The sequence below is a fragment of the Prosopis cineraria genome, unplaced genomic scaffold (genome assembly GCF_029017545.1).
Source record: "Prosopis cineraria cultivar Desert tree isolate PC_DT_omini unplaced genomic scaffold, ASM2901754v1 PC708, whole genome shotgun sequence".
In the NCBI taxonomy this organism is placed as follows: Eukaryota; Viridiplantae; Streptophyta; class Magnoliopsida; order Fabales; family Fabaceae; genus Prosopis; species Prosopis cineraria.
In genome coordinates, this window is record NW_026556033.1 from 24,687 (window position 1) to 43,476 (window position 18,790).

General features: G+C 34.6%; 2 pseudogenes; both read right to left on the reverse strand.

Moving 5' to 3' along the window:
• Positions 1-8,174: 8,174 nt before the first annotated feature.
• On the reverse strand, positions 8,175-14,213 carry LOC129298094 (cytochrome P450 83B1-like; annotated as a pseudogene).
• A 1,938-nt stretch (positions 14,214-16,151) lies between these two features.
• LOC129298092 (6,7,8-trihydroxycoumarin synthase-like) lies at positions 16,152-17,869 on the reverse strand (annotated as a pseudogene).
• Between the last annotated feature and the right edge of the window lie 921 nt (positions 17,870-18,790).

Sequence of the window (18,790 nt, forward strand, 5' to 3'; positions counted from 1 at the left end):
GGCAATGAGATTCTCAAGAATCCGTGGCAAGTGCCTCACCAATGACTAGCTGTGATCGAGCAGGGGATAAGGAGAATTATTTTAAACAAAATTGAACTAATCTAGAGGCAATAGTACGAGATTTAATTTTTCCTTATATTTAAATACAAAAATGTTTTATGTAATGATTTAATTGGGACCGCATAATTAATGTTTTGCAATCATAGCGCGGCCATACATCTTGTTTTTTTTTTTTTTTCCTTTCTTTTAACCAACACGGCAATACATCAAACGTATGACACACGCACATTCTTTTTATAAATTATTTTTAACATATTTTATTAAATTAAAAAAATCCTTAAAATTTATTAACTCTAAAAATTAATACATTTTTAACTTTGTTTCTGTTAAACATACAGCTTTAACAACATAACTTTTTTCTTTAATATTTAATGAAGGGTAAAAAAAATTAATGATAAAAATTTAATAATATAACTTATAAATAGAATAAAATAAAAATTTCTCTCCCTTTCTTATAAATAAAATTAGAAAGAGTATAAGCCAAGACCGTCTGCAACGTCAAATGTACACACACATCAATATTATATTCTAAAACTTTTAAATTTTCAAATTTATGTTGCATGAGGTATGACTCTTTCAATGATGAGATCCACATTCCGTGCTCACTACCTAAATAGGTAATTCTAACCACTTATTTCACTTTAAAACGATTTCTACTATTAATTTTAAATTAATTTTTAAATATTTTAAATATTATGTTTGTGAAGATAAAAATTATAAAAATTAATATTAAACTTAGAGTATCTAAAGTATATTTATATAGTCAATTTATAAAAATTATAAAAAAATTTAATATTAAATTAAATTATTTAAATTGTATTTGTATTATTCAGAGTATATTTAAATAATTAATTCATAAAAGCTATAAATAATTATATAAAATTGGACTACTTAGATTAAACCTATACAATCAAGATTGATGATAAATAGATTTACTAAAAATTTAATATTTTTTATACATTTTTCTTTTGATAAATATAAATGTAAAATAAAAATAAAAATTGAAATCTAAATTGTCTAGATCCAGTCTGAGGTGAAATGTAATATACCCCTCTCTTTTGATTAGCTATCTATATAAATATTCTATACTACGCAAACTAATTAAATTTTAAAAGAGGATGCCTTTTTGGACTTTGGACGAGCACTCGAATGTGTGGCGTGATTTGGTGCGGTTCGGGTGTCAGCAATTTAGACTGTCCAAATTTTAATTTGAATAATTCATATTTATAAATTTTATTTTATATTTTACTTTATATTTATTAAAATAAAAATTATAAATAACAATAAATTTATTTTATTATTAATTTGGATAATGCAGATTTAATTTGAATGATTAAAATTTAATATCAAATATTTTTAAAATTTTTATAAATTGATTTGTCAAATGTAATCTGAACAATCTAAATTTAAAATTTTTAAATTACAATTTTTATTAATTTTTTTGAAGTATCAGTTTCAAGATAATATTTATTTTTATTTTTATATTATATTCACTTAGATCAAATTTATAAAATTTTTTATAAAAGTTTATTATTAAATTCAGACTATGCAAAATACATTTGGAATTCTGGATAACCAATTTACTAAAATTATCAAAAAAATTAATATTAAATTAAATCATTCAAATTAAATTTGTATTATTCAAATTGATGATAATATTAATTTATTAAAATTTTATAATTTTTTATAATAAATATAAAATAAAAATATAATAATAAATCTTTTAGTTTGAACGGTTCAAATTAAAAATCTAAAGGATCCAGGGATCAGCACAGCCAATGAGCCAAACGCTGATTTCTTTCATTGCTTTTTACGCTTTTCTTGGACCTGTTTTTAAATACAGAGAACAGAGCATTGCCAGTTCGATCAACGATCGCCACCACTTAGATCAGGAAATTAAATAAGATGTTTGGATGACCCAAAAGGTAAGAAGCACTTATAAAACCGCAAACACACACACACACGCACGCACACATTCGTCAAGTGGTTGGTAACATAATACATAAAGCAGTTTTTTAAACCAGCCCATGAATGCCTTTTTTTTAGCCAGACCAACCCATAAATTTTAGCAGTTTAAAACTCCGTGAGCTTGGTGTCACGTTTCGACATTTTTCACAAGGTTAAAGAGGTTCGGAATGCTCCAGAACCCTCCAGAAGGCTCCCAGCTAACCTTAAGAGTGCTAGATAGTGCAAGAACATTCTAGAGAAGCCTACACAACTCTAGCCTCAATATTTTAATATTGTCTCTAGATTCTTCCATTAAAATATCTAGATATTTGTTAAGAGAATTCTAGAGAATCAATTGTAACCGTAGGATAGATTTAATCTCCACCGTCCATTAAGGAGGTGGGAACATTCTAGATCCAAGGGGAGGTCTATAAATACCTCACCCCTTCTCATTTATAAATCATCCTTGAGTTCTCAAAGCTATAGAACTCTCACATTCTCTCTCTACTCTCCTTTGCCTTCAAGCTTTCCCTTTCCTCTTCTTAGCCAAGCATCCTCCTTTCCTACGAGTTAGGCTTACTTAGCAACTTCCTGTGAAGGTTGTCTAAGTGCCGCACGGGTCGAAAGATTAGCCCCGTGACAGTTGGTATCAGAGCTCGGTTCTACCGTTGTGCTTGAAGGAAGGTATTGTACGATGGCAACTGAGGAAGGAAACGTCGTTGGCACGGAAGCACAGGAGCAAGCTCATGCGCAACAGGAGCAAGCTCACCCCAGGTCCAAGCGAGAGCGAGGCCGGAGCAGGGCACCCGCAGGTGAGTCCCTTGAACCTCGTGTTGGTAGCTTGGAATCTAACATGGAGGAAGTGAGAACTACTATAGGGGGACTCAACGATCAACTCAACAATCTCCTCCAAGAGAATGCTGAGATAACGCGGGCTGCCAAGTTGATGATTGCAGACCTTAACGATGATTTAGGGGAAGACATTCGTTCCCTCAGACGTGATCTCGCCGATCTCCGCAAATATGTAAGAGATGAGGTACGAGGTCTACGCTCTCAAATGGATGAGATTCGTCATGAATGGGATTCTCATCACTGTGTGAGTAGCCCTATTAGTGGTAGTACTTCAAACGCCACTTCTCAGGGTCTGAAAGTGCCCAAGCCGGCCATGTACAATGGGACTCGTAGTGCTACAATTGTGGAGAATTTTCTCTTTGGCCTAGAACAGTACTTCGAGGCCATGGGAGTCTCTAACGACTCGATCAGAATCAACACTGCTTCAACTTTTCTCCGGGATGCAGCCCAACTATGGTGGCACAGAAAGCATGCCGAACGAGAAAAGGACCTTTGCACTCTCAACACATGGGAGTTGTTCAAGTCAGAACTCCGCAAGCACTTTGTTCCCCACAATGCTGAGACAGAGGCTCGAGGTAAACTTCGTAGATTGAGACAAACTAGTAGTATTCCTGACTACATCAAAGAGTTTACTACCATCATGCTCGAGATCGAGGACCTGTCCGATAAGGAGGCTCTTTTCTACTTCATGGACGGACTTAAAGACTGGGCGAGAGTAGAACTGGATAGACGCAAGGTGCAAACTCTAGATGAGGCAATTGCTGCTGCTGAGTCTATAATCGACTACTCCACCAAGTCCAAAAAGCCTAATCCTGGTAGCAGTGGAGGAGACAAAGGAGGACAAAAGAAGAATTTCGATCGTAAGGATGGTGGTAGATTCTTTGGTGGGAGTTCTAGACAGGATAAACCACCCTCAATCAGGCGTGATGCCTCAAAGCCACCGAGGCCATGCTTCGTGTGCGATGGTCCACACTGGACTCGGGACTGCCCCAACCGCAAGGCTATGAATGCCTTGGTCGCTGAGATGAAAGAAACCCGGGACAAGGAGCAACAGATTGACCTTGGTTCCCTCCAACACTTGAATTCCTTAACTGGACTCTTTTTCCCATCTAAGAAGGAAGAGAAGGGTCTACTTTATGTTGATCTTGCCATTCAAGGCAAGTCCGCCTCTGCCATGCTCGACACAGGAGCATCTCACAATTTCATCGAGGCTGAAGAAGCTAAGAGATTGGGTATCCAACTCAACAAAGGAGAAGGCACCATCAAGGCGGTGAATTCCCCAGCCAAACAAGTCCTTGGGATTGCCAAGGATGTGAAGGTGAAGATCGGGGACTGGCAAGGTACGTTAGACTTTACTGTTGTCCCTATGGATGATTTTAAAGTTGTATTGGGACTTGCTTTCTTTTGCAAAGCACATGCCTTCCCTATTCCCGAAGCCAAGTCTATGGTGGTCATTGACTCCAACATGATCCGGGTAATCCCCTTGAAACGCTTGGAGAAATCTAACCCTATGATTTCTGCCTTGCAATTCAAGAGGGGTCTCAAGAACTCAGAGGGGTATATTGCCACTATACGTTCATTGGCCGAGGAAGGGGATGACCCAACCAAACCACGGGAAACCTTGCCACCTGGTATCCAAGAGGTACTACAGGAGTACAAGCATGTCATGCCTGATGAGTTGCCTAAGAAACTACCCCCTAGAAGAGAGGTAGACCATCAGATCGAGTTGGAGCCTGGTGCCAAACCACCTGCCTTGGCACCTTACCGCATGTCACCTCCAGAACTTGCAGAATTAAGGAGACAACTGCAAGATCTCCTTGATTCAGGATATATTCAACCATCTAAGGCCCCATATGGTGCTCCAGTCCTCTTTCAGAAGAAGAAGGATGGATCGTTGCGAATGTGCATCGACTACAGGGCTTTGAACAAGATTACTATTAAGAATAAGTACCCGATACCTTTAATCGCCGACTTGTTCGATCAGCTTGGAAAAGCCAGGTACTTCTCTAAGCTTGATCTCCGATCCGGGTACTATCAAGTACGCATCGCCGCAGGTGATGAACCGAAGACAACCTGCGTGACGAGATATGGAGCATTTGAGTTCCTTGTCATGCCTTTTGGACTGACAAATGCCCCAGCAACGTTCTGCACGCTCATGAACAAGTTGTTCCACCCTTACTTGGACCAGTTCGTGGTGGTATACTTGGATGACATCGTGGTATATAGCAACACTCTTAAAGAGCATGCTCAACACTTGAAGAAAGTCTTCCAGGTACTCTCTGATCATGAACTTTACATTAAGCTAGAAAAATGTTCTTTTGGTAAACAAGAGGTGGACTTCTTGGGGCACAAGATCAAGGATGGAAAGCTCATAATGGACCCAATTAAGGTTCAAGCCATCCAAGAATGGCAGCCTCCTACCAAGGTCCCAGAGTTAAGATCATTCCTTGGTCTGGTGAACTACTATCGGCGGTTCATCAAGGGGTATTCAACTATCACTGCTCCATTAACAGATTTGCTCAAGAAGAATAAGTCTTGGCAATGGTCACAAGATTGCCAAGATGCTTTTGAAAAGCTCAAGCAGATGGTCGCGCAAGAGCCTGTTATGTCCTTGCCCGACTACTCCAAGCCGTTTGAGGTACACACTGATGCCTCAGACTTTGCAATAGGGGGCGTGTTAATGCAAGAAAGGCACCCTATTGCGTACGAGAGCCGCAAACTCAATGACACAGAGAGGCGCTACACGGTGCAAGAAAAAGAGATGTCTGCCATTATCCATTGTCTACGAACCTGGCGTCATTACTTACTTGGGAGTAAGTTCACTATTATGACAGATAATGTTGCCACGAGCTACTTCCAAACACAAAAGAAGCTCAGCCCGAAGCAAGCTCGCTGGCAAGATTTTCTTGCTGAGTTTGATTATCGGTTGGAGTACAAGCCAGGCAAAGCAAACGTAGTGGCGGATGCCTTAAGCCGGAAAGCCGAGTTAGCCACTCTCTCAGCAAGCATGCCCCAGAATGACTTCCTTGAACGAATCAAGGAAGGTATGTCTCAGGACTCATCTGCAAGCAACTTAGTAAAGCTTGCTACTGAAGGCAAGACTCGAAGATTTTGGGTGAATGATGGAATACTCTACACCATTGGGAACCGAGTCTATGTGCCGAAATGGGGCAACCTTCGAAGGGATGTCCTAAAAGAGTGCCATGATTCCATGTGGGCCGGACATCCAGGTATGGCACGAACACTTGCTCTCGTACAAAATCATTTCTATTGGCCACATATGCAAGATGACGTTAAAGCATATGTGAGAACTTGCTTAGTGTGCCAGCAAGATAAGGTTGAACAACAACATCCTGCTGGTCTACTCGAACCTTTGCCGGTGGCTGAGAGACCATGGGAGAGTGTCTCCATGGACTTCATAGTTTCTCTCCCTAAGTCTGAAGGATGTGGGAGTATCATAGTGGTGGTTGATAGATTCAGCAAATATGCCACCTTTATACCAGCCCCAGCAGATTGCAAGGTTGATGAAGCAGCACGCTTGTTTTTCAAGCATGTCGTGAAGCTATGGGGGATCCCTCGCAACATCGTCAGTGATCGAGATCCCCGATTCACCGGGAAATTCTGGAGAGAACTTTTCAAGCTCTTGGGGACAGACTTGAACTTCTCAACAAGCTTTCACCCTCAGAGCGATGGACAAACGGAGCGAATCAATGCTTTGTTAGAGCTCTACCTTCACCACTATGTGAGCGCTCATCAATGAAATTGGGCTAAGTTGCTCGATGTGGCCCAATTCTCTTACAACTTGCAGCGAAGTGAGTCGACAGGTAAGAGCCCTTTTGAGATAGTTACCGGACAACAACCTCTAACCCCCAACGCACTTGCCACTCCATACAAGGGAGACAATCCAGCTGCCTATAAGTTTACCAAGGAATGGCAAGAAGAAGCCGACATTACTCGTGCATGCCTGGATAAAGCTTCTCGAAAAATGAAGAAGTGGGCAGACAAGAAGCGGCGCCCCATTGAATTTCAAGTAGGTGACTTGGTCATGGTTAAGTTATTACCGAATCAATTCAAGTCACTACGCAAAGTCCACAAAGGCTTGGTCAGGAGATATGAAGGCCCTTTCCCTATCATTAAACGTGTGGGAAAGGTTGCGTACCAGGTACAACTCCCTCCCAAGCTTAAGATTCATCCTGTCGTCCATGTTAGTCTCTTGAAGAAATACTATGGAGATGAAGAAGATCCATCTCGAGGTATCTCTAAGAGAGCACCGACAGCGGTCATCACTGAGTACAACAAAGAGATAGAAGAAATCCTTGCCGACAGGGTGATCAGAAAGAGAGGAGTTCTCAACTATACTGAGTACTTAATCAAGTGGAAGGGTCAACCAGACTTTGAAGCTAGTTGGGAACGTGAAGACCTCCTGTGGCAGTTCACTGACCAAATCCAACGCTACAAGGAGGAAGGCGCGACGAGGGCGTCGCGAAATCAAGTGGGGGAGAATGTCACGTTTCGACATTTTTCACAAGGTTAAAGAGGTCCGGAATGCTCCAGAACCCTCCAGAAGGCTCCCAGCTAACCTTAAGAGTGCTAGATAGTGCAAGAACATTCTAGAGAAGCCTACACAACTCTAGCCTCAATATTTTAATATTGTCTCTAGATTCTTCCATTAAAATATCTAGATATTTGTTAAGAGAATTCTAGAGAATCAATTGTAACCGTAGGATAGATTTAATCTCCACCGTCCATTAAGGAGGTGGGAACATTCTAGATCCAAGGGGAGGTCTATAAATACCTCACCCCTTCTCATTTGTAAATCATCCTTGAGTTCTCAAAGCTATAGAACTCTCACATTCTCTCTCTACTCTCCTTTGCCTTCAAGCTTTCCCTTTCCTCTTCTTAGCCAAGCATCCTCCTTTCCTACGAGTTTGGCTTACTTAGCAACTTCCAGTGAAGGTTGTCTAAGTGCCGCACGGGTCGAAAGATTAGCCCCGTGACATTGGGCTTCTAATGCTTTTACAATGTTAAAATCCCCTAATTATTTTTCCTTTTGATTATCATCTACTTCTGAATAAAATAAGAAATATTATAATATATTATATCGTTTCTACTTTACTTGTTTGAAATCGTTGAAGGCGGACCTACAACGCCAAATTAAAGAATGGTGGAAAACCAACGCCACTAATGACCTTAAATAATTTTTTAATCAATCTTCTAGTATGTGTTTGAAAAATAACCGATGGCTTTAACTTTTAATCAAAGTAATAATTCGAGAATATATTGTTTATTTTAAAAGCTTCAAAAGCAAATTTCAACTAATATCCAAACATATATACATCTAAAATTTCTTTTTCCTGGGACATGATGATTTAGATGGGCTTGTTTTCTGTGAGGATGCTTCAGAATTGTGGATGTGTGTTATGGGTTCTTAATGACAAGGCAAAGATGATTTTTCTGGTGCATGGCTATTCCTGGCATGACTTCTGTGTCAATGTCTTGCTTATCAATCCCATCAGGCAATGCCCAATCAAAAGAGTGAAGAAGATTAGCAAGTGCAAGCTCCACGGTGGCCACTCCCATGTGAATGGCTGGACAAATCCTGCGACCAGCTCCAAAAGGAATCAGCTCAAAGTCTTGGCCTTTGAAGTCTACTGAACAGTCGGAGAACCTTTCTGGATAAAATTGTTCTGCATCTTCCCATGCCTCTGGGTCTCTCCCTATAGCCCATGCATTCACCAAAACCAGAGTTTTGGGTTGAATCTCATACCCTTCTATGTTGCACTTTTCCATAGATTCTCGTGGAACGACCAAGGGTGAAGGTGGGAACAATCTCAGTGTCTCCTTCACGACCGCTTTCAGATAAGGAAGCCTTTCTACGTCCTCTTCATTTATAAAATCTTTTTCCACATGTAACTTTCTGATTTCATCTTGTGCCTTTTGCATCACTCTGGGATCCTTCATCAGTAAGGTCATTGCCCAAACCACTGCCACTGCACTTGTATCTGTTCCTGCTATAAATATATCCTGCATTCACACGAGAGACAACGTTAATTAAATAAATTGAACAGAAAAGTGTGTCATGGAAAATGGAGATAATATTATGTACCATGAGCAAAGCTTTGATGTGGTCAAATGTGACATCAAACGAGGATGAATGGGAATTCATTATTTGAAGAAGGATATCAATGATGTCTTGTTGGTCCGTTCGAGGTGTTGTTGGATTCATGTGGTCGTCAATGACTTGTCGGTAGAACAAGTCGAGTCCTTGCAGGTTTTATCTAGTCGACTGAGAAGTCCTCTGAGTCTATCAACCCACCCCAACCGTGGCACGTAGTCTCAGAAGAAAAATTCCGCCAGCAAAGCCTCAGCTTCATTCAGCAGCCCATGAAATCTACTTTTCTCACATCCTTCTTCGTCTTCCACCTCGTACTATTTCCCAAAAGCAACACTACAAATCAAAGTGCTTGTGAAAAAAATTAACCTCTCGCTCAAGTTGATTACTCTCTGAGAAGCAGCAGACTGTGACAACATCCGAATCATTCGCGCAATCTCGTCTTCCCGAATGGGACGAAAGGAGCGGATTTGTCGAGAGCTAAACAAGTGGAGGGGACACAATTTTCTCATTTCTCTCCAATAGTCACAGTAGGGAGCGAAAGCCAAGTCTAAGCCATTGTAAGACAATTTCCGTTGACCAGGCATGGAGGGTCTGCTAGCAAATACGAGGTCGTGGGTTTTCATGACTTGTCTGGCTATTCTGGCAGAGGAAACAACAATGGTGGGCTTGACGCCAAAGCGCAGGAACATAAGAGGGCCATATTGCTTGGAGAGATGCCATAAGAAGCGATGTGGAGCAGAGCTAGGAATGTGGTGAAGATTGCCTATGAGGAAGACCTGGAGGACCGTGGTAGATTTGCACTCAGCATTATAAAAATGAAATTTAATAGCATACATTTTGTAGCAATAAAAAATAAAACATCATTAATATTAAAGTCAAAACAAAGATGTGGCATTTCTTATTTCAAATGTCACTGCTTATAAATTATTTTTTACTTACAATTTTAATAAATAATAAGATGTGGTGTTTCAAGAAGGGCAAAACACCACCTCTTTTTTTGTTAAATTAATATTTCTTTTACAATCAAAAATAGAGAGGTGACGTTTCTAATTAAAAACGCTACCTCCCTACTCTATTATTAATTTTAACATTTTATTTTATGATATTAAATAATTATTTTATTATAATTTATTTAATTAGTAATTTTAATTAGTATATCTATTATTTAATAAGAAAATAAAGAGAGGTAGCGTTTTCAAACTTAGAAATGACACATTTCTTCCTTTTTCGACATTTTATTATAAGTTAAAATATTCTTTTATTATAATTTATTTAATTAATATTAAATATCAATATGTATTATTATTTAATAATTAGGAAGTAGAGAGGAGGCGTTTCTTCAGCTTGAAAACACCACCTCTCTCCTCTGTTATTGATTTAATATTTTATCCTATCAAATTAAACAATTATTTATTATAATTTGTTAAAAAAATAATTTTAAATAGTATATTACATCATTTAATAAATAAAATAAGAGAGGCTACATTTGCTATGCTCCAAAATACTATTCTCTATACTCTCTTATTGATTTAAAAATTTATTTGATCATATTAAAAATTATTATATTATAATTTACTTATTAAATATTTATAACTAATATATAAAAATATTTAAAAAACAATTAAAGAGAGGTGGCCTTTTCAAACTTGGAAATGCCACCTCTCTTCCTTTTTCTATATTTTATTATAAAATAAAATATTATTTTATTATAATTTATTTAATTGATATTAATTATTAATATGCATTATTATCTAATAATTTAAAAGTAGAGAGATGATGTTTCTTCAAATTAGAAATACCACCTTATTGATTTATTATTTTATTCTATCAAATTAAATAATTATTTATTATAAGTTGTTAAATAAATAATTCTAAATAATATATCATATTATTTAATAAATAAAATAAGAGAGGCCACGTGCTTAAAAATCTCATTCTGAATACTTTCTTATTAATTTAAAATTTTTTATCATATTAAAAAATTATTTCATTATAATTTAGTTATTAAGTATTTATAATAAATATATAATAATATTTCAAAACTAATTGAGAAGATGTGGCATTTCTAAACTTAAAATGCCACCTCTCTTCCTTTTTCAACATTTTATTATAAGATAAAATATTATTTTATTATAATTTATTTAATTGATATTAATTATTAATATATATTGTTATCTAATAATTTAAAAAGCAGATAGGTGGCATTTCTTTAGCTAGAAAATGCCACCTCTCTGCTCTGTTGTTAATTTAATATTTAATTCTATCAAATTAAATAATTATTTATTATAATTTTTTAAATAAATAATTTTAAATAGTATATTATATCATTTAATAAATAAATAAGAGAGGTCATGTGCTTGAAAATGCCTTTCTCAATGCTCTCTTACTGATTTAAAAATTTATTTTATCATATTAAAAAATTATGTCATTATAATTTAGCTATTAAGTATTTATGATAAATATATAACAATATTTAAAAAATAATTGAAGAGAGGTGGCATTTCCAAACTTGAAAATGCCACCTCTCTTCTTTTTTCAACATTTTATTATAAGAAAAAATATTATTTAATTATAACTTATTTAATTAATTTTAATTATTAATATGTATTATTATCTAATAATTTAAAAGCAGAGTGATGGCATTTCTTCAGCTCAGAAATACCACCTCTCTACCCTATTATTGATTTAATATTTTATTTTATAAGATTAAATAATTATTTATTATAATTTGTTAAAGAAAAAATTTTAAATAAAATATCACATCATGTAATAAATAAAATAAGAGAGACCACATTTGTTGTGCTTGAAAATATCATTCTTGATACTCTCTTATAATTTAAAAATTTGTTTTATCATATTAAAAAATTATTTTATTACAATTTAGTTATTAAGTATTTATAACAAATATATAACAATATTTAAAAAATAACTGAGGAGAGGTGGCATTTTCAAAATTTCTTTTTCAACATTTTATTCTAGGATAAAATATTATTTTATTATAATTTATTTATTGATATTACTTATTAATATGTATTATTATCCAACAATTTCAAAGCAGAGAGGTGACATTTCTTCAACTTGAAAACGCCACCTCTTTACCTTGTTATTGATTTATTATTTTATTTTATCAAAGTAAATAATTATTTATTTTGATTTGTTAAATAAATAATTTTAAATAATATATCATATCATTTAATAAATAAAATAAGAGATGCCACTTGCTTGAAAATCACATTTTCAATACTCTCTTATTGATTTAAAATTTTTTTTATCATATCAAAAAATTATTTCACAATAATTTGATTATTAAATGTTTATAACACTTATATAACATATTTAAAAAAATACTTGAAGACAGGTGCCTCTCTTCTTTTTTTACTATTTTATTTTTAATATATATAGGTATTAAATATTATTTAGTTAATTTTAAATATTAAAAAATTATTTAAATGAGAGAGGTGGCATTTTCATGTGATGGAAATGCCACCTCTTTCTTCAAAATTATTTTTTTATTAATGACTTTAATTTTTTAAAAATTAGAGAGGTGAATTTTTTCATGAAAAAATGCCATTGCTATGAGTTTTAATTATTTTTAAAATATGAATAGTTTTTAACTCTTATATGAATTTTGAAACCTTAAGTTTCTTCATCTAAGTTGTTCTCTTCGTTCAGCCGCTCACTCTTCTTTCTTATAATTCACGAATTATCTATTCTCTAATTGTTGAAGGTGCTCTCGTCGTCTTCTCTAGCCAAGGTTGCTTATATGTGTATACTAATAACAGGTTTTTTTTATTTTTATTATCTCTTATCTACCAATTCATATATATATTTATATATACATACATGGATCTTTATGGTTTTGTTGTTGTTTATCTTCAGTTGCAAATTTTTCTTTTCATTATTAAATGGTTTGTTTCTTTTAATTTGTTACCAAACATATTTGTTGGTAAAATAATTCTTTAGGTATAAATCTTTATTCAGATCTAGGGGACAAACAGTGAGATCTAAATCTTTGTACTTTCAATGATAAATGATTTGATTTTATTAAGTTTTGAAATTTTAAGAAGGTAATGATAATAATCTTTATTAATCATTGAGGAAAAAACTTGTTAAACATTAGCCATAATTTTTTTCAATTTTATTGTTTATTTATTTTTGTTGTAAGTATTATTTTTTACAACTATATTATAAAAATTGCTAATAAACTTTATTATATCTCTTAACTAATTTAATTCATGTTTTTTATTTATCTTTAATTTTTTATGACCTTGCTAAATTTATTTTAGTTTTATATAGTATGAAATTGATTATTTATTTTTATTAATTATATGATTAAATTTTATTATATAAATTAACTATGTATTTACTAAGAAAATTATGTATATGAATTGATAGATATATAAAAAATTATATATATATATATATATTTAAAAAAATTGATATTTTTTATTTTTTAAAAAAATAAAAGGAGATACGTGGCGTTTCTTATCCTTTTATTTTTTTAAAAATTAAGTAGAGAGCAAGAAACATCACCTCTTTTCTTTTTTATTTTTTAAGAAGTAAGTAGAGAGATGGCATTTCCTACAAGAAATGCCACCTCTCTTCTCTTTTATTTTTAACATGTATGTAATAAGGTGATTTTTTTTTTTAAAATGTCATCATTGTTGTTAGTTTTTTTGTAACATTTCATTAATTAATGAAACGCTATTTAAAATTTAAGATAGCATTGAATTCTATATTGTTTATAAACATCACAAAATTAAAATTTTAAATGTCATTAAAGTCTATTTCTGCAGCAGTAACTTGTTCTCGCTGTTCTGTGGATAAGAAATTGGGGGATTGATGTCGAAGAGAAAAGAATGAAAAGTATCATCACCATATTTGTGATGCGATACAAAGTTTGTGTGGCGCTGGTATGAGGAAGTCTGATTCTAAGGTACATAGATAGAAGAAGTGATGTGGCTTTAGAATCGTTCACTCTCACAAGATGCTGAAGGATAAATGGATTTGGCCAAAAATAGAAGAGGAAAGAAATGCAATAGGAAACGTACGTACCACATCCATCGCATGGGCATATCTTTTCTTTTAATAGCCTCTCGCCAATCAAAAGGCGACACCCGTATTTGGAGACAATTTTTGTTGCTTTACGTATTTCAAAAGAAAGCGAAAACAGGCGCTGGATATTTAATCCTGTCCACTTGTCCACACTGTAGTACGCAGAGCGCTTTGTCGCTTGCATACGACATGCGGGGTAGCGGACGCAACCGATTTTTGGCCGCGATGTATCACGACTCAGGACATCCGTCCATTTCATGAAATATTTTTTCAAATGATTTGATATCTGATAATACAAGATATTTTTTTTAAAAAATAATAATGATTAGGGAGAATAGAAAAAATATATTTTACGAACGAAATGATAAAAAATAATTTAAAAAAAAATCATATTATTTTTTTTAAATTATTTTTTATCATTTCGTTCGTAAAATATATTTTTTCTATTTCTCCCTTAATAAATGAAGGTGTTTTAAAAGTTTATAGAGAAATTATTTAATTGACTTGATTAATTTTTGCAATTTTATCAACAAAAGAATATCCTAGAAAATGAGGTTGGGAGATGTATTAAATACCTGGATTTTTCTTAGCCATCTGGTAATATATATTTTTTAAGCAAATCTTAAAGCATGTCAAATGTTAAATTGGAGTGGCCAATGGGTTAGATTGATGATTCAAACTGATAACATAATAATTAAATAAAATTTAATATTAAAATAAAAATATATATAATTTTTTATAAAAAATAAATGCTCAATATATCTAATTATATTGTTAATAAAATAACGTAACTTATCATAAAATAACAATATAACTTAGTGAATATTGATTAAATCATATAGTAGGTTCAAAAGTATTGTATTTATATACATAACTCTCAACATCTTCTATAAAAATATTTGTCTCAAATCATATTATATATATATATTATATGTAAAAAATCCAATTACCTCTAATAGGATCTACTTTTAATTTATTTTTTTTAATATTATGTTTAGGCCTGTGAAGTTTTCAACTCAACTCCGTTTTTGATTCAAATGATGCCCAACCTTAATTCAACTTGACTTAACCATAAAATATTTTTTTTCCTGAACTTCTCTTGATTTCGCCTTCTGCTTCTTAAGTCTCTTTAACCCTATTAGTAACTACCTCCATGCCCCACTTCCCCCCCGTAACTGCTTCCTATATTCTTGTAAGTTTTTTTTTTTTGTAAATAACTAGGAAAACGAACACACAAAAAAATATGTAAGAGGTGTGATTGCAACTTAATTAATAAGGTCAAATATATCATCATGGCAAGTCGAATTGCTTCAAGTTATTTTCATCGAAACTAGTCGAAAGGGTTTCTTTGAAGAATTATATATGTATTAACATCCTTTCCTTTGAATTCTCTCTTTTTTTTAAAAAAAAAGTCAAATAATTGCATTATATTGTCATTTATTTTCCTTTATACCTAATTACACAGATAATCTTAATTAATAGGTCGTTATCACCTGAGCTTGTTTAATTTCTTCGGTTGTTATTAGGACCATCTGATGCAGAGTGAATCAAAATTTTTTGAGACGAGTACGTGGATCGATGCGTTTCCATTTGGGGAAAGGTTACTTGTCGGGACAAGTGGCACTCCAAGGTGAGGAAGGGACGATAATGCCACGCCAACGAGTAGAGATGCCAATGCGCAGGTAGGGTAAGCACAAGTTGGATTTTCTTTTGACGACCACAATTTATTAGCTCACGTGCATCTTTAGTCTTACTACTGGAAGTAAAAAAAAAAAAAAGTCTCAATATTTGACTTCAATGTATATAGATATTCACACTCAACTTCTATTTCTAAAGAAAAACAAATGACTATCTATGACTTCTTATTTATTAAAACCACTTTTTCGGCTTTGAGTAAAAACATATTCGATGGGTGAATCAACAGGACTCAAAGTTCATGGAGACGAATAACGCGGGGACGACTTAGTCGCACTTGCACGACGGGCTGTTGCATTACGTGTTTTAAAGCATTTGTTGCAGTTCTTCACTAAAAGCAGCTAAAACAGAGCAGCTCTTTTGGTGCAATTCTCCCACGCCCTTAAACAGCTTGAAAAATAAGAGGAAAGCATAATTAATTTTCCCATTTATGGATAAAGCTGCTATTATGCATTCTGTGAACAGCCACATGTGAGCACGAAAGAGAAAAGTTTACAACTGATCAATTTTAAATACCGTGAAGGATTACAAGCACACACACAGCACGAAAATAGGTGAACATGTGAGCACGGTTATGGGTTCTTAATGACTAAGCAAAGGTCGTTTTTCTTGTGCACAGCTATTCCTGGTATGACTTCTGTGTCAATGTCTTGCTCATCCATACCAGCAGGCAATTCCCAATCAAAAGAGTGAAGAAGATTAGCGAGTGCAAGCTCCACTGTGACCACAGCCATGTGCATCCCTGGGCAAATCCTGCGACCACCTCCAAAAGGAATCAGCTCAAAGTCTTGGCCTTTGAAGTCTATTGAACAGTTGAAGAACCTCTCTGGATAAAATTGTTCTGGCTCTTCCCATGTCTCAGGGTCTCTCCCTATAGCCCATGCATTCACCAAAACCAGAGTTTTTGGTTGAATCTCGTACCCTTCTATGTTGCACCTGTCCATGGATTCTTTTGGTAGCAGTAAGGGCGTAGGTGGAAACAGTCTTAGAGTCTCCTTCACACACAGCTTTGAGATAGGGAAGCCTTTCAATATCTTCTTCGCTTATAAATTCTTTCTGGCCATAACGAGTTTCTGATTTCATCTTGTACTTTTTTCATTACTCTGGGATTCTTCATTAATGAGGTCATCGCCCAAACTAATGTTGCCGCACTTGTGTCTGTTCCTGCTATAAATATATTCTGCATCCACATAAACAAATTGAATAACCTACAAAAAATAAAGGCTCTTATGCATTATAGAAAATGAGACAATTTACCATAAGCAGAGCTTTGATGTGATCGAAAGTGACATCAAACGACAATGAATGAGCATCCTTTATTCGAAGAAAGATATCGATGATGTCTTGCTGGTCGGTTGGCGATGTTGTTGCATTCAGGTGGTCGTCGATGACTTGTTGGTAGAATAAGTCAAGCTCCTTGAAGGTCTTATCCAATCGACTGACAAGTCCTCTGAGTCTGTCAACCCACCCCAACCATGGCAGATAGTCTGAGAAATAAAATTCCACCAACAAAGCCTCAGCTTCGTTCAACAGCCCATGAAATCTACTCCTCTCACGCCCTTCGTCTTCCACCTCGTACCTTTTTCCGAAAGCAATCCTACAAATCAAAGTGCTTGTGAAAAACATTAACCTCTCGCTCAAGTTGATTACTCTCTGAGAAGCAGCAGAGACTGACAGATTTCGAATCATTCGCGCAACCTCGTCTTCCCGAATGGACGAAAGGAGCGGATTTGTCGAGAGCTAAACAAGTGGAGGACGCACAATTTTCTCATTTCTCTCCAGTAGTCCTGTAGGGAGTGAAAGCCAGATCTAAGCCATCGTAGGACAATTTCCGTTGACCAAGCAACGACGGTCTGCTAGCAATACGAGGTCGTGGGTTTTCATGACTTGTCTGGCTATTCGGCAGAGGAAACAACAATGGGGCTTGACGCCAAGCGCAGGAACATAAGAGGGCCATATTGCTTGGAGAGATGCCATAAGAAGCGATGTGGAGCAGAGCTAGGAATGTGGTGAAGATTGCCTATGAGAGGAAGACTGGGAGGACCTGGTGGAAGAAGATGTGCTCTGGTTCTAGTTCTGTGGATAAGAAACAAGACGAAGGCGGATGAGAGTAAAATGAACAATACCTCCATATTTGTGAAGCGATGCAAATGTGTATGGAGCCAGGAAGCTGATCACTCGAATTCCAACACACACATATATAATAATATAAAGTGGCGTAATTACCGCGTGGTTGTATACAGGGCCAACCCGCATGAAGACCACAGCCCCCGAGCCATACGGACATATGATGATAAATAAATAAATAAAATTAATTATTAAAATAAAATAAAACTTGTTTTTTTCTTAAATAAAAGCTTGTTCATCAGGTCACCAAATTTCCTTATAGGGGTGCACATGGACTAAGTGGTGGCTGGGCTCCACCCGAGCTTGATGCCGGTCCAATGTGCGTACTTGAGTATTGGATAGCCTGAATAAAAAATAATTTTATAATAATAAAAATTATAATTATAATTATTTAAAATAATAAATTTTTTAAATTTTTTATATCATTATTTATTACTTTTACTTTTATATGATAGAAGAAAAAAAATCAATTTTAAATATTAGAAAGAAGATTAGAAAAATTGAAATTACAAAGATATCCATAACAAACATGGAAACATGTAATATAGAAAAAATATTAAGCAAACTAACACTATAAACTAATTAAGCTTTAAAAAATAAAAATAAATATATATTTTGAGCCGCGGCAAGGTTGGGCTAGGACTATGGGTGCTCAACCCAACTAGCCTAATTAGTTAGAGTAGGACAAGTTGACTAGGCCACCAGGCAACATACACAACCCTACTTTTCTTTTACCAACAAGTAAATATTTTAGAGTTATTAATAAAAAAAATTAATGTTATTAACATGAAAGTTTTTTTTCTTAAAATAAATTTATTTCTAAATCACAACACTCATTTCACTCCACTACTAAGTTATTTATGAAGTGTGTTATTTAGAGAATTAATTGTTGTTAAAATAAAAATAGGATTTTTTTTTCTTAATTGAGGAATTGATGTT